The sequence below is a fragment of the Dipteris shenzhenensis genome, chromosome 11 (genome assembly GCF_047967505.1).
Source record: "Dipteris shenzhenensis isolate YYH24624 ecotype China chromosome 11, Dip_SZ_1.0, whole genome shotgun sequence".
NCBI lineage: Eukaryota > Viridiplantae > Streptophyta > Polypodiopsida > Gleicheniales > Dipteridaceae > Dipteris > Dipteris shenzhenensis.
This window is the reverse complement of record NC_141606.1, coordinates 19878939-19896202: the sequence shown is the minus strand read 5'-3', so window position 1 is coordinate 19896202 and position 17264 is coordinate 19878939.

The following is a 17264-nucleotide window of genomic DNA, read 5'->3' as shown; positions in this document are numbered from 1 at the left end:
TGAAAATTCATGGAAGCAAGTCTTTCCCTTGGAAATAAAGCCTATAAATGGTGGATGAGCCTCAGGGAGAGTGATAGAATTCCTAGGTATTGGATTGAGTTTGAGCAAGCCTTCCTAAAAGAGTTTTTACCAAAAATTAAATTAGAAAGAGCGTGGGAGGCTTGGGACAATTGCACTATGGGTAAAAATACTCTAGTCCAGTACATAGCGAACTATAGGGAGGCGGTCCTTACGCTAAAGGGAATTGATGAGATCCAAAAGATAAGGGATTTCGTGAGAGGTCTCAAAGACACTTATAAGGCTGAGGTGAAAATAAATTCTCCTAAAACCTTTGAGGAGGCCATTAAGTATGCCCAAATATACGATGATACAACGGAGAAATTCAGAGTTGGAACTTCAGAGCAAACAGGTTTTGTTCCAAAGTTCAATAAATTTCCCAATTTGAAAAGAAAGGGGCACTTTAAGAAGGAGGTTCCTCAGGCACCACCTAAGAAACCTCAAACACAAAATTATCCTCTCTTGAAGAACGAGGATTATGAAAGGGCCAGGCAAGAAAGTCTTTGCTTCAAATGTTTGGGCAAAGACCATGTTGCTTGGAACTGCCCTAAAAATAAACCAGCAGGAGCTAAAGCCCCAAATAGACCTCCACAAAGACAAGTGCATACGGTGCAAGTGTTGGCACTTAATGGTACTGAAAAGTACATAGAGGTAGAGGTCTATCATGAGGATAGCACTCACATGTGTTGTCTATCATTGACAATGTGGCAGCCCACCTTTGGTCCTCATGATTTAATGAGGATGCATGGAAAAATTAAGGGGCAAAGAGTAAGAGTGATGATCGATGATAGTGCAACACTTAATTTCTTAAAATACTATTTCCAAATCATGCATCTCGACCAAACAGATTAGTGCTTGGTCGAGAATGGCTATATAGTCTTGGGCATAGCTTACAGAGGAGTTATCTTAATAACTCCATTATGTTTGAAAAAGAGGGTAGAGTCTTCCAAATTCAAGGAGAACATGATGTGCCTAACTCTCCTCTTATTTGTTTGATGGAATTGGAACGACTACTATACCAAGAAGAATGCGAGGTATATCTTTGTGAACTTACTTTTATTAGTGATTTTATGTCTTTTGCATCGGAAAAAAGTAATGTTGTTTTTTATAATGTTAAAAAGTATAAATCCTATTTCAATAATTTAATGTTTGAATTTAAAGATGTTTTTCCGTCTGATTTACCTGATGGTTTACCTCTTGAGAGAGAAGTAGATCATAAAATAGATTTAATTCTTAGATCTACCCCTATTTGTAAACCACCATATAGGCTTAGTCAAATGGAGGAATGTGAGGTTGAAAGACAACTAACGGAATATCTTAGGAAGTGCCAAATCCAACCAAGTAGCTCACCTTGGTCTGCACTAGTTTTATTAGTAAAGAAAAAGAATGGTACTATGCGTTTATGCATAGATTACCGAGCACTAAATAAAATCACCATAATAAATAAGTATCCTTTGCCTCACATTAATGAGCTCTTTGATCCATTGCAAGGGGAAAAATACTTTACGAAAATTGATTTAAGATCAGGATATCACCAAGTACGAATTAAGGAAGAGGATGTCCAAGACATCATTTCATACTAGGTATGGGCATTATCAATTTAAAGTAATGCCATTTGGATTAACAAATGCTCCAGTAACTTTCATGACACTTATGAATAGTGTCTTAAGGCCATATCTAGGGAAATTTGCTATAGTATTTCTAGACGATATCCTTATTTATAGCAAAACTAGGAAAAAGCATTTGAAACATTTGTGAAAAGTGTTCCAACTGCTTAGAGATAATTCACTCTTTGCTAAAGAATCCAAATGTGAATTCTTTGCAAAAGAAGTGAAACACTTGGGACATATAATATCCCAAGAAGGGGTTCATATGAACCCTGACAAAGTAAGGGCCATATTGGAATGGCCACATCCTACAAATCTAGAAGAATTATAGATATTCTTGGGTTTTTAAGGATTCTATAGGAGATTCATCCAAGATTATGCTAGGATTGCTGTTCCGGCCAGAGCTTAAAGGTAAAAAAGCTAGATGGGCTAAGTTAGTGCAAGAGTTTGATATACAATTGACATATAGGAAAGGGAAGTTCAATTTGGTAGCAGACTCTCTTAGCCGAATGCCAATTGTTAATGAATTGAGTTTTACTCAATTTTAGAATGATTTCCTAAAGTCCTTAAAGGGGAAATGTGAGTTTGATCCTCACTTCTTTGAAATATGGAAAGCAATTAAAAATAGGGATCCAATTAATCGAGAGGCTTTCATTGAGGAGTCACATGGAAATGGCGACACACCACAGGTTGGTGATAAAGGACTCAAGTGGAAAAAATATACTATTGAAGATGGCTACCTGCTCTACAAGGGTAGAGTATGTGTTCTAGATGATAATGACATTAGGCACCAAATCCTTTTTGAATGTCATGATAGTCCGAGTGCTGGACACCTGGGAATTCAAAAGACATATGTGCTTCTGAAAAGACAATTCTTTTGGCTTGGAATAGTAAGGACGTCCAAGATTATGTATTGAAGTGCCAAAAATGCTAGGTCAATAAGGCTGAACACCTTAAGGTAGGAGGTCTCCTACACCCATTAGAGATTCCATCTGGCAAATGGGAAAGCATCTCCATGGATTTCATTAAAGAACACAAAGGGGACACAAATCTGTGTGGGTAATTGTGGATCGGTTGACCAAGATGGCTCATTTTATTCCTATCTTAGCAGCAAAGATGTTAAAACTCCAGAACTAGATAGGCTATTTGTGGAGCATATCTATAGATTATATGGGCTACCATCTGGTATTGTTAGTGACTGGGATAGCAAATTTAACATCCATTTTTGGAGGGCTATATTTAAGAGGTTGGAAACTTCATTGAATATGAGCACCACGGATCATCCATAGAGTGATGGTCAAACTAAAAGGGTTAATCAGATCTTTGAGGATATGCTTCAAGCATACGTAAGTGAATGGCAAACTTATTGGGAACAATATCTGCCCATATTAGAATTTGCATATAACAGTGCCAAACATTTAGCTATAGGTTTCAGTCCATTCATGATGATGTATGGATTTTAACCAAGAGCCCCAATGACAGTGGGACTCGAAAAAGAGAAGGTTCAAGTGGCCAAAGACTTTCTTGAGGATATGAATCAAATGCTTAAGCTAGCTAAGATAGCATAAGAAGAGCTCAAGATAGAGCACGAAGTTATGCAAACCCCCACAGGAGATAGTTGGAGTTTGAATTATGAGAAAGTCTACCTTAAGGTACTTGAATCTTCATAATCTCTAAAGATAGGTAAATGTCCGAAGTTGTCTCCTAGGTATTGTGGACCATTCACAATACTAGGATTGGAGAACTTGCTTACAAATTAGCCTTACCTGAGGGATGTAGAGTACATCTAGTTTTCATGTGCTAAAAAGAAAATTAGGAGATGATGATAATGTCATTGGAAATGAAGTCCTAGTTGAACTCATTGCACCCACATCTTTACACATGAACCAAAAAGAATTTTAGATAGACAAGAAAAAAGAACATGACATACTATATGGCAAGAACGTCTAGTTAAGTGGAAAGATTGATCTAAATAGAGTTCAACATGGGAACGGGTAAGCAGTCTCCAGAGGAGTTTTCCCAATTTTGTTTTCAAGGACATAAACAATTCTTAAGGGGAAGGGAATGTTATGTCAGCCATATTCCCAGCATTGTCTGGTGTGGTTATGGTGAAGCGAGAAACCAAAGGGCTTGACAGTGCTTGCATCAATAGGGAGTGCAATATTAAGGCCTAAAGGGCAGTAAGGTTCTAAGGTCCATTATGGACATGTGGCACTCAATTGGGCTCCAAGTGGCAAGCACTGGGTTCAAGGGAGATTCTAGAGGGAGGCTCCATAAAATGAGAAGGAACTGAGGGTAAGAGTTCATGCACATAGGCTCAGGGAGGACTCTGGAATCGTGGCTGACCCTTTATGGTCATGTTACATGCATCCTACTATTCAATATATTAACCAAATTGAAATTGTATACATTAGCACACATAGGAAATTATCAAACAATGCCTCACTGAGCATAACATTTTGGCAATATTGCTAGGGAATGGATTGGTTTGCACTAGAGAAGCCAGCGATAGAAACTATGCAAATCAACTCGCAATTAATGATAAAAGAAATGGATTCAAGGACAAAGCATTAGGAAAGGTATCAATAGTAAAGAGACGAGTGGATAGCCAAAAGAGAAGCTCAAGCAAGAGGATTCTGAGTGGTGATCAAAGAAGAGACCCATACCAAAGGGAGTGAGCAGCACAAGCAATTCATCAGAGACTAAGGGAGGAAGAAGGGGAAGGAAAAGAGAGTTAAGACTCCAACCTCAAGAAAATTTGGGTGATGAGTTCTCGCAAGAGCTAGGAAACATATCCTCACAAGCCTCAAGGGTGAAGTCCGAGGGAAAGCCCAGTGCCAAGTCTTCACCAAGAAGCAGAAGCAACAAGAGGATGAAAGATGATGATGAAAAGTCAAAAATACATGGGAGGAGAGGAAAGAGAATCCCATATCCCATTTGCATAGTTTTCTAGAACTAGTGATGATATTGCAAGTCAATATGAAGGAAGAATACCTATTGTACTATGTCACCGCATTCATGGACAAAACCATCAAAGGGTATGATCAATGCCCAAGTGAGCACTTGGCCATGTGGAATGAGTTGAAAGCAGTGTTTTTGAAAAGGTTCTAGCATGAGTTTAAAAGGAAGACATTATTTTGAAGCAAAACCAATTGAACCAATGGGAAAGTAAATCCTTGGATGACTTGGCTGCATGAATGAGGATGCTACCAATTAGATGAAGAACATGCAAGACCAATCAAATGAACAAATGTTGTTGCAATTCTAGTTATTTAGAGGTCTCACCAATGGCATGGAGTTATGCATTATGGAGATCACCTAACTGATGAAGGCGTACAAGCATTGCTTCTCAAAGAAATTGCACTCCAAAAAGGGGGTGGCAAACCCAAAAGAAGAAGAAGGTGACATTTCAAGACTCTCTCAAGCTTCCTTTTACTTTCAGTTCTCTATCCTATCTCATGTGTACCTATAAGGCATACAAACATAGCTTTTGTTGGCTTACCAATGCTCATAACTGCATCGTCTCCTCACTTATCTCTTAGCTTCAGGGCTCAAAGAGCTAAAGAATGTCATCTCCCTAAAGGGTGAAAAACGACATTCCACGTATAAAAATTTCCTCAATGTATCCACACAAATGCCTTGGGGCATCGATTCTAACTTACAGTTCCTCATCAATTTACTCCTTGAGATTCACTCCTTATATTCTCTGAATCCCTCACCTACTTTTGCGAACTTGCTTCTAAAGTAGGCTACAAAGGCTTTTTTCTCAAATTTGGTGGTTTCCACCTCACTAAAAGGGATAATGTAAAATTCCTTTATCGCTTTGATACTTTTTTGAGCTACAACCACCTTCTTCTTGATTATGTGTTATTCAAGCTGGCTCCCAATCAAAAGGTATCCCCATGGGCTTCTCTTGTTCACCTCTTTGGTGCCACCTTTACCTCACTTCCTTTGAATTCAAGTTCATAAAGAAATTATCACGTCTTGGCCTTTCCCACTTTCTCCCTCTCTTTCTCCTTACCTTTAGGTATGTCAATGACATCCTCTTCATTAACAATCCCATCATTACTAATTTTCTTAACCTCTCTAGACCTCTCAATGATGATGACCCACTTACCATCTACCCACTTCACATCATCTCCCTCAAATGTAGCTTGACCTCCTCTTTCAACACCAACCAAAATCTCATAGGACTCTCCTGCATCTTTTTAAACACTCACATCTCTCTTTTCCCCCCTTTTCTCGGAGATTTTTCTTCTACATTTGTTTGGAAGAAAAAACTCATCAACTTTCCCACCATCTCCCTTATCTGTTGCCATAGCAACTGACCTTTTTCCTCCTCGTACAAAGTCTACCTAACCTTCATTCTCCCTATACTGTACTCATGTTCTGATGAATTTGAAGCCTTTTTTCATATCTCATTACTTATTGACATTTGTAAAGACAACGGCTCCCTCCCCCACAGAATCAAAAAAATTATTCACGACTACATTGCCTTAAACTCCTTTCCACATCTTAAACTAAATTTGCACACACTTCTTTCCCTTTTCGGGTAGACAGAAGGTCATCACACTCAGTGATGACCTACTGTCTCACCTTGTGTGATGTACTCTACTAGGGCAAAGGCGAGTACACACACACACACACTTCCTATCCCTTTCCCCCTTTACTTTCACTTTTCCCTATTTCCCTTTCCCCCCACCACCCTCCCCCCTCCTCTCCACTTCTTCATTTAACATTTTCCTAAATTTTTAAACCTCCTTTCCCTAACTACATTTTATTTTCCTAATTTTCTTAAAATTTCCCCATTTCTTTACATTCTTTCCTAATTTTTTCCTTTTCCCTACCCCCTTCCCCCTTTACTTTCACTTTACCCTTCCCCCTTTCTCTACTTTATTTTTAATTTTTCTTCCTTATCTCCTACTTTAATCTTTTTTAACTTCGAATTAATCCCTTTTATTTTTTCTCTTTACTAGTCTATACTTTTTTAAATTTTCCTAATACCCTTTCCCTTGCAAATATAGTATGGTTTTTTTACCCCCCTATCCGACTGCCTTATCCCCCTCTTTTAAAAATTATTTTTCCTTTTATCTCTTTAATTTCTTTTTTATTTTCGTCTTATTTTTTATTATTTTCTATTTTCTACTATTTGTTATAAAATTTTCTTTAATAATTTCTTTATTAGCTCTACCAAACTTTACCCACACCCTACCAAACCTAACCCCACCCCCACCACCCCCCCTTTCCTGTTGTTCTTTCGTATTTTTATTGTTTTTACCCCTCTTTTAAACCAAACCCCCTTACTCCCCACACACGCTGCTCCTTTTCGGACCTCGATACTCACCTCCATCCACGCCTCGATCCGCGATCTAGGCTTCTCACCATGCCTCATTTCACTTCACGATATCTATCGCACTTCTAGAGCCTTAGGCTCCACACCGTCTTTCGCACTTCTAGAGCCTTCAGCTCTGCACCACCTCATCTCCCACGACTCTCTCATAACCCGTGCTTGACTAGCCTCTACATGCCTATAAAACAAGAGCCTCTCCTTACATCATTCCCTACCCCTTCTCTCCCTACCCTTACGTCTTATTGCCATCCACTGCTCACAGTCTGCGGCCCTCTTCTGCTTCACTGATCGCGCTCTATGCCTTTCGCCTCCCAAAAGACCACTGGTCCTCTACAACTCGATCCTTGTGTGCCGCTACACATCCTATGACAATCGACTCTTCATCGCTTTCTCTCTCCCTGGATGTATCATTGGAGTCATAGACTCTCAGGTCCAGTACTCTCTTTAGTATTTATCCCCCCCCCCCTTCCCTCTCCCTTAGTTCTTAGTCCTTTTTCATTCCTTTTCCCTTTACTCTCTCCTAGTCCTAATTTCTCCTTCATTTAGTCCTTTTACACCCCTTAGTCTCTACCACACATTTTCCTCCTTAAAATATCCTTGCTCTTCTCCAATGTCACATCAAAACACCATCCCATTTCTCCCTCCCTATCATTTCCTTCCCTAGTTATCCCAATTCTTCTCTCTCCCCCAGTTAAATTACTTTTCTCTCCCCTTCCCCCTCCCCCCTCTTCTTTTTGTTAAAATTCCTTTCTCTTAAAAACCCCCTTTCCGCCCATTGTTTCTATTATTAAGTTGTATTAAATTCCCCCCCGTTTTTTCTCTACAAAGGTTAATTATTTTTACTCAACCTTTAGAATGATCATGCTAAGCCGGTTTTTCCCCCATTATTCCTATTAATTTGTATTAAAATTTCTCCCTTTTTTTCTCTACAAAGGTTCATTATTTTGCTCCTTAAGCTTGATAAGTGCATGGCCAAGCATTGGTCTTTATTGTGACTCAAATAACAAGGGAGGAGTGTTTATGACACATGTCTTCCCAACTAAAGTTAAAATTAGTTCTCACTATTTTGCTTGTTGGATGGTTTTTGCCCCTCTTCAATAAATGTGATGCTGCCCAATGACTTATCAAAGCTCTACTGCTTACATTTCCTCTTTCTTTAAATAGAAATAATTGTTCACCCTCTAGTGATGCTACTTTAGTTTGGTGGATATTTATTTCAAAGTTTATCTATTAAACATTTCTCATTCCTACTCTAAATTGTCTACTCTTCACTATGGAAAGGGGTGTTGTAAATGTCTTCTACACACACACAATGCACACATACACATAGTGCATATGTGCATGTGCCTCTACGTGTGTGTGTGTGTGTGTGTGTGACTCGCTTATTCTTCTTATTCATGTCACTACCCCATGCTTCCCTTATTTGGGAGCATAAGATTGGGGAGTTGGCCCTTTCTCTCAGACACCCTCTCTAGTATATATACTTATAATTTGGTAAACGTTTCTATGTTTGCTCAATATTTTGTTTTTTTTGTTCAAATTTTTTGTTTTTTTGTTTTTTTTGTTCAAACGATATAGCCAAATATTTGTGGCACAACATGGCTTTTGAAATGTGAAAGTGCAAAGAAATACCAATGTTGGAGTGAATATAATATCCAAAGAGTGTGGGTTTCCTTCCATTTCTGCATATTTATACAAGTTGCACGCAATTTTCACTCTCTATATCCATTTTATGTGTTTATATCTGAACTTCAAAATAAGCTGTGCCATGGGTGTAGATTTAGCTCTCCTCTTCTATCTTTGATAACAAACTTGAGTCTATATTTGTAACTATGTATTAGTCACATCCACGTGCACTTCCCTTTTTAAATTTGATTATGGAAAGTAGTACTATCTCCTTAAGGCAACATATGCATGGGCCTTCTTCTCAACTAAAGGACGAAGCTTGCTTGTGAGAGACTCTCTGCTATGAGCCTACTAGAGAGTTAAATTTCCACTCAAAATACCTTGTTATTGTTGTGAAATTTCGTGCAAGTTAGCAACATCTTCTTTGTTATGAGGGTTTTTAAACATTCGATAAAAGACACCTCAAGCTTTTAAAAATAGTAGAGCATATTCATACCTTAGATAGAGCATAAAGATTTGTTTAGAAATGAAGGTCATATTTCCTAGAGTTAATGCTTGACTTGGCAAAATAAAGACACTCTCACCAAGATGTTGCTCATATTTCTCACAAGAATATCATTACATAGCTCTGCTATTCTACTTTTTGGATTGCAAGTTGCTCTATAATCCCCATATTATTCTTCAAGTGTATTCTCCCATGTTCTCATCATTTGGAGGGTCATAAATGGGGAGACCCTTTCTCTTTGATACCCCATCTCTCAATGATCCATTTTAATTCACAACCCACTCCTTGAAAAATGTGCTTCATCTACTACTTGGAAAGAGTCTCTAGAATGTTTTGAAGGCATAGTTCATGTATGGGTCCAAATATGCATAGTTAAAACTCAAGAATTTCATTCTAATAGTGTAACCAGTGGCATCTAGGGATCACTTCATATCCTTCACTCTCCATTTGAGCCATACTAGTAGGTAATTGGTCCATTTATTAATCTGGAGCTCAATCAACAAATTGATGGTGAGTTCCTTGTTTGATATGATTTCAATGGGGCATTCCAAATCTACTGATGACTTCTTTAGGATATGTTTTCCCTTAATGCTTTTACTTCAGACCATTTGGCAATATCATCAGTCCACTACTATGTACTTATGTTTGTGTGGGTGCATAGCAACTTTGAACTGATTGATGAAATCCAATTCCTGATTTTGAAAATGTTCCCATGGCTAGGTCGTCCATTAAAAAAAATGATATTGGAAGGTGGACCTCCTTATCCATTCATATGCGTCACAACATTTGCAATATTGTGCAACATCTGCATAGATGATACTCTATCATAGCCCTACACATACATTTTTTCTAACTGTGAGTTTAATGGAAAAATGACCACCGACTACATCTTTATGAGCTTTATCCATGATGATTTCCCCTTTGTTTGGAAAGATACATTGTCAAAGCACCATGTTCCCCCCTTTTCGTGTAAGTGGTTGCCTATCAGCATGTACTAGGATTTGAGTACAATCCTTTGTCATTTGTCTATGGTTGCATCTTCGAATAATGTTGTTGTGGAGAGACATTACATGATCTCTTCATGCTTATCCTTATACATCAATGATGCAGATAGCCCAACATCAAGAAGACCATTGTGTATCCCTTCATCGGGTTTCTTGCCTTTAGTGTGGGGCAAGTAATCGGTGCTACAATGAGAAGAACCAAGTTAATGGATGATTTTGAGGTTGGATTTCTATACTCGTAGCATCCATCTAATCAATCCTAGCTTCATGGTTGGTTTGTAATCAGGTAGAGCAATGCCTAGTGGTCTACATAGAGAATGAAAGGGATACCAAGATTTATTGTCCCAAAATTTTTAATGCTATACACCATGTTGATACATTTGGTTGTCCATTGAGAGCTTTTGGCTTGTCTAGTGGATGGGAAAATCATGCTCCTATGCAATTGAACCAAAATGGACCCAATTGCCATCTTGGACGTGTTCACATGCACATGAAAGATTATGTTCTCATCCAACTCCAGCATCTCTTGCAAAATCTAGAACGCTTTGGCTTGTTCTTTGTTCCACTCAAACTTTGCATCCTACCTTGTGAGCTAATTAGCGGTTTGGCTACACCAATGAATTTTTTTGCCTATAAAAGGTGAGGAACCCCACAAATGAGTGCATTTTATGTTATTCAATTCTTTCATATTCTATATAGCATCAAGTTTTTATTTTTTAGTCATGATACCTTTGCGAGAGGTCCCGTGTTCAAAGAAAGACACTTGAGAACACACTAAACACACATTTGTAGGGGTTGAGGGAGATAGGTGTCTCTCAACATTTTGAGAACACCTTCTATAGGCATCCCAAGTATTCATGCCTATTCTAGATGGAGACATCATCCAAAAATATTTATAAGAATTTGTCGATGTACTCCAAGAAGACTCACACATCATGCCCTTTGTGTGTGTGATGGTGAGGGTGTCACCTCCCTAGTTGTGTAGCACATTTGCACCGTTCAACCATGGTTGTCGCACAAATATTGGGTATCCTTGCTCATTCTCCATCTTGACCACAATGAAGATGATCATGAAGTATGCTCCTAATTTTGATACATACATGCTTGAGCATATTTGTTGGCATCACCAACCTCGATTCTGTTAGAATTTGAGCATGAGAAAGAGTAAGCGAGAAAATGAGGGCAATAGCAAGTATGATTTCATTCATGAGTAGAGTTACATATAGTGGAATGCCCCTGAGTAGGTGGCTCCAGATCCATGATTATCTCCTTGATTGTCTCCATCAGTAACACCCTCAAGTCCTCCATCAACCTGACCACCAAGTCCCTAACTTATCTCAATCACACCAACATAGGTGACACCTAATTGATGAGTCACTTAACACACCTGGTGCTCACTAGCACTCACACCATGTCCTACACAAGCACTAGCACACTGGCACACACACACACACCACATGACCATGTCCATAAGTGTGTCCCCCAAACATCAATTTATCCAACACTCCCCCTTAAATTGATGACCTTCTACCCTGGCAATAGCCCTTCATGTCTCACTCCAATTGCATTGGCAATAGGCACATGTGGATGCCCTAGCTCCACCATGGCCTCACTCCAAATCTGGTTACCTCAATTTACAATAAGAGAGTCCACCTGGAATATGTGTCTTTGGGTATCACCATAGGACATATGACTCAAAGCAGGCAAACATGACTAACTAAAATGGAAATAACATATCATTTTAGGATGGACTATCCATGGCAGAGCACCTTATTAACTCAGACATGCAACATAAAACTAGGTGGTAGGGTCAATGCCCCCATGGATGAAATCCACCATGATAGAGGTCTTTGTAGCACCTTTGTATTTCTTCAATGTTGGTGAAGTCATCCTTTTCTCCATAGTTTCTAAGAGCAAAGCATATCAATATTGATGCAGCTCCTTGCATAACTCTTTTGCTCTTTGTCCTTCTCCATACTCTTTAATGCATCTTATCCATATTTAGAAGCTGCCAGTTCGATTGTTAGAAGAACCCATTCAAAAGTAGTAAAATGACCCCAATGATGTGTAATATCAGATATATCCTTGATAGTATTTCCCACATATACAAGCGCAAAAGTAATTGGCATCATGCCAATCCAAGACCCAAGCATGTACTTCCCAACACTAACAGGTGTAATTGAGAAAATATAATTCAATATGTTGAAGGGTACAATTGGTACCAAACAGAGTAAAAGTACAAACTTGAATGCAGACCACTGAATAGCGAGAGATACAACTTCAAACTGTGGGTAATCCTTCAGCTTTATAGTCACTAGCGGCCTTCCAATCCTTCTGCCCACAAGAAATGCTGTAGTTGCTCCTAGTGTAGCTTTGATTGAATCTGCAAGGAACCCAATAGGTAGGCCGAACAAGTAGCCACCCCCAATTGTAAGAATTGATGTCAAAATAGCGAACACAGTCAAAGGTATGTAGGCTTAGGTAAAACATGTGATTGCTATTGCCACTAGAAGAATGATGAGCAAGGCCATCCGGCACGTAGTTCTGCAAGAAGCTGCCATCCGTGTACATCATTGCTAGACCTTTGAGACCCCACCGTCAATAAAAAAATATGTCTACCATTGATGGGCCCTTTTTGTGCGACTGATATCCTTTTGTATCAGATAAGAAATGCTATGTAAATCATGAATAATAGCACTCACATGTAGGAGGTAGTAGCACTAATAAGCACACATGTAAATAGCAAGGATAGGATAAAAGATAGTAGCTAGAGATTATCGTCACATTGGCCCTCTCTATTTTTTTTTTGGATGATTTTTGTATTGAACATATATTTTGAAAATAATTATGCGCTTGTATGGAGGACCCTGATTGCAAGAGATGATGACAAGAACTTTGCGACCAAACTGATGATTAGATGATCCATGGAGTTTGGATGTGGACCTTGGATCTTGCACTGGCACATGAGAGGGCAGTGAAGGGAGTGGTCACTAAGGCACTACAAAAGGACTGGTGCTTTTCTCAAAAAGACTACAGGTAAGGGCCCATGGCCACAACAAAAAGTAAAGGACCGTAAAGAAGGGTGGAAAGTGAGATAAACGATTAAGCTCTCATTGGTTGATGGAAAAAGCCAATCAATGGCCAAGGATTTGCATGAAAAAGGAAGGATGTGGATTAGTGGAACTACTAGTTGGATCTCTATAAGGAGGGTGGATGGCCTTGGTTCAAATTCATCTTCTTGCCCATCTCAGGAGGTAGAGGGAAGTGGATCAAGATTGCATGAGCTTGTGCTCATTTTCAGTTCTTGATAAGTGTATCACCAGGTTTCATACGGTTCCTGGTTGCTCTTGTAGATGATCATGGAAGATCGTTGTATTAGTACATAGAGGATTCTACTTGTGGCTATAGATGACTGCTGCAGGAAACAACCAGTTTCAATCCAGAAACCTTCTTTGTTTTAGATTATCAATTTCAGGTTTGGGAATCGTTGGTCCGCTCCAACAGTTTGTGAGCTTTGGGTTCATCTCGGTCTGTAGGAGGTTACCACAAAAAAACTGATCATAAAGGAGTTTTGCTTGTTTCGATAGCGAGTGTGCTATTAGCAGTGAGAAGTGGATAGATTACTTGGAATAGCTACTGACAAACTAAAAAGTTGCACGGTGATCAAAGAATTGTCAAAGGTTTTGAAAACATATGTGAACCGGCTGTAGCTCTTATGCTTCTGATTCATGGGCTAAAGGTAAGCCAAGGTCTACGCTACATATGCGTCAACGATAGTAGTTTGTAAAAGCGTGGAAAGGCTGTTCAGGGTCTCGTGGATGCTCACAACAATCAGTGGGCGCTGTAATCAATTATGGAAGATCTTTTCTCCATCGCCAGCTAAGGTTGAGGTGACTCAGTTGACAGTGCATGTAGAAGAAACGGAACAAGTTTCATCTACGTAAGTTTTTCTGAAGCAGTATTCACATTGGGCACAGGTGGCTTTTGTGCAAGGAAACCAGAGGGAAGCCTTTCGGTCCTATTGGCTCAGAGTATTTGTTGAGATTACCGAATAGAGCTTTGAAAGGCAGGGCGACAAATAAAAGTTGCAGTCCACTCTTGTCTTTTTTGTGTCCATGTCGCAAGAGATCACGTGTTCGAGGTTATTATCCCACTTTGGGAAATACAAAGTGGCAAAGTTGATAGAGAATGTTCTATTCGACAGTAACAACAGCTGATCGTGTGAGATTCACGCAAGGAAACTAGAGGGGAAGCCATTGGCATAAAATTGTGAAGATGAACAGTACATGCAACTCCACAATGATAACTGGAACTTGACGGATCAAAGAGGAGGCAGCAAAGGTAAAGGTTCGATGGTGCTACTGCTGCAATCTGTGAAAAGCACTTGTAGTTCATGGTTGCCGGATGATTTACCAAGGGAGCAGATAGTTTTGATCGAGATTACACTAAGTGCAAAGTTGCTGTAGAAGCAGGGCATTGAGGTGGGTTGATCGAGGTACTACGAGCTCACAAAAAGAGCATAAAGTTCAAAAGGTTGTTGATCATATCACAACCACTTACTTTCATGGTTGACAATAAGGGTGGCGAGGTGTCCGGGTGGTATCCAAAAGGATTGGAAGGGCATTGAGGTCTAGATTATTTGTGGGTGGATTCTGTGTAGTAGACGCTCATTGGAGCATCAAAACCAGCTATTGATCAGGGAAGAAGAATGGCTTAGTGCCGGCAGCTTATGGGAGAAGCATAGGTGACACGTATAAAGAAAAAGAAAGGCTTCAAGGAAGGGAGTTGTGGCACTCAATACATAAAGACCAAGGTTCCATTCCAAGCTCCAGGGCATCCACTTCATCATTGGCAAGCAAGGTTCTATTTGATCCTACAGGGGGTTCTATCTACAAGTTCATGTTGGTTAAAGGTTGTGATCTCCATATATTTCATTGTTGTATTTTCTACAGTTATTGGTGGCTATCAATACATGGTATTTCTCGGGGTTTTTTGTGTTCATGGTGCTTTGAGTTCATCTTGGGATTGTGTTTTCTCTCGGTGTGTTTGCAAACGTGACTGTTCATCTAGCTATAAAGGCATTTCAGTATAGCTCTGCCAGTTTACAATATCGAAATCATCTAAATGGGTTTGTATATATTCTACATTTTCAACTAAATCTAGTGTACAATTAGTCATTTGTGGTGTGCTCACTAGCTATGCCCTCTCTCCTCATCTCCACTCTTCTCCTCTCCCCTCTTCATATTTTGTCATGGTATCAAAGCTCCCTTGCCTTCCACTAAGGCATTGTGATCCATATGAGAGCGTGTGAGAGATTGAGCGATTGAGAGTTCTTAAGCGATCTTGTGTTCATTATTTCACTTCCATTGAGTGATAGAATTTCCATCCACTTGAAAAGTTTCCATCCATTGTCATTGCTTTGAGAGAATTTGGCTTGAGAGATTTCTGTTAAGAGGAAGAAGAGATTTCCGTTCATCCATTGGTTCATTTTCTGTTAGTAAGATTTTCATGTGAGAGATTCTGAAGCTAGCAAGAAAGAGATAGCTAGTTTTTCTGAGAGAAAGGATTTCTAAACTATCAAAGAGAGCATCTACATCTAAGCTAGGCTGCAATGATGAGCTTCAGGCACTCCAAGCATCAAGCTAGGAGTGGCTAAGCATCAATTACAAGGCTTCAATGCCTATCAGACTGTATTAACTTCAACAACCTCTGCAAACACCTACATCTTTAGTCCTTGGCCAACCACATTCTTGTAGAGCCCAAAGCAAGGCAACCACATCGACCATCCTACTGCTTCACACACCTACAACTCCAAGGCAAGATGACTCCTACGTGACTCCCTAATGCCAACCTTAAGCCAGCTTCTATAGCAAGCAGGGACTAAAGCTATGCAATGAGCCAACAAAGGCAAACGATCGGTAATTCAATCAAAGAAGCTCCCTTCATTAACTGATGCTCATGGTAGCTCCATTAGCCCACCATCTACAATGACGTTAACAGCCATCCTCTATTAGCAAAGCCTCCACAAGTCGCCTCCTTCTCCAAAAGGCGGTTCTTCCATCAGCTTCACTCTTGGTTGGATGCTTTTGGCACTAAATCTCATCCTTCAACACAGTCAAGGTAGTGGGTAGAACAATGAGCCTCTAGCCATCGCCACTTTGCCACTCTACAATGACCACGAATGTCCACGACCTTGCTAGCCATAGCCAGTTAGAGTATTGAGCAGAGGCGACACCATCGACCCACGCTATTGGCGATGTTTGCAAAGGAGGTTGTTATGCGCTGCTATCAAACCTTGCACAACGCTTTGCCTCTCCCCAACAACCACAGGCTCATGGTTCGGCTTTCAAACTATTGCAAACGAGAGTAGCAACAAAAATAGTAGTGCAATGAAACATCTTCGAGCGACTTGACTCAACAACGATCTGAAACGACTCCAGCAAATCGAGCAACTCACAGCCATCTCCAACTGCAACATATCATCTCTGGACAAGGCTCTGTAATCTCCAACTTCCATAGCCAACATTTCCAAGTCAGCTACCAGTAGCAAGCCAACGCCTCGACTGCGACTCCTTCCAAGCTACCTGCTACATGTGGCTCAATGAACGACCCGGCACGTCATGCAAGCCTCTGCACAATGATGGATATTTTGATCTCCATCGATAGAATCTTTAATAAATTTTGATGGATATTCTAGCTCCATCTCTCCAACCCTATCTAGACCTCTGGTTGGTCCTCTAGGCGACATGTGGCACCACATTGACCCAAGCCACATCATCAAGGGAAACCTAATCTGACACGTCAACATCCCTGGAATTCATGACACATCAGCTTCTTATCCTAACACATCATCATTCCATATCAGCATGAGTTAGCACCCATGTTAACATCCAATCAGCAGTTGACCAGTCAAGACTCATCAGTGCCCAATCGGTAGTGCCACATAATCACTACCATGTGGCACTACCCCCTGCCAAGCACTCTGACCCCTTTGCAGGCACACTTTACACTCTACATGTGCACCTACCTGCCACCTCAGCACAGGGCTCCACAGGCACAGTCACTGCATGTGACCCCCCTGAATTTTACATCATCATTGAGCACTTTGCAACCTT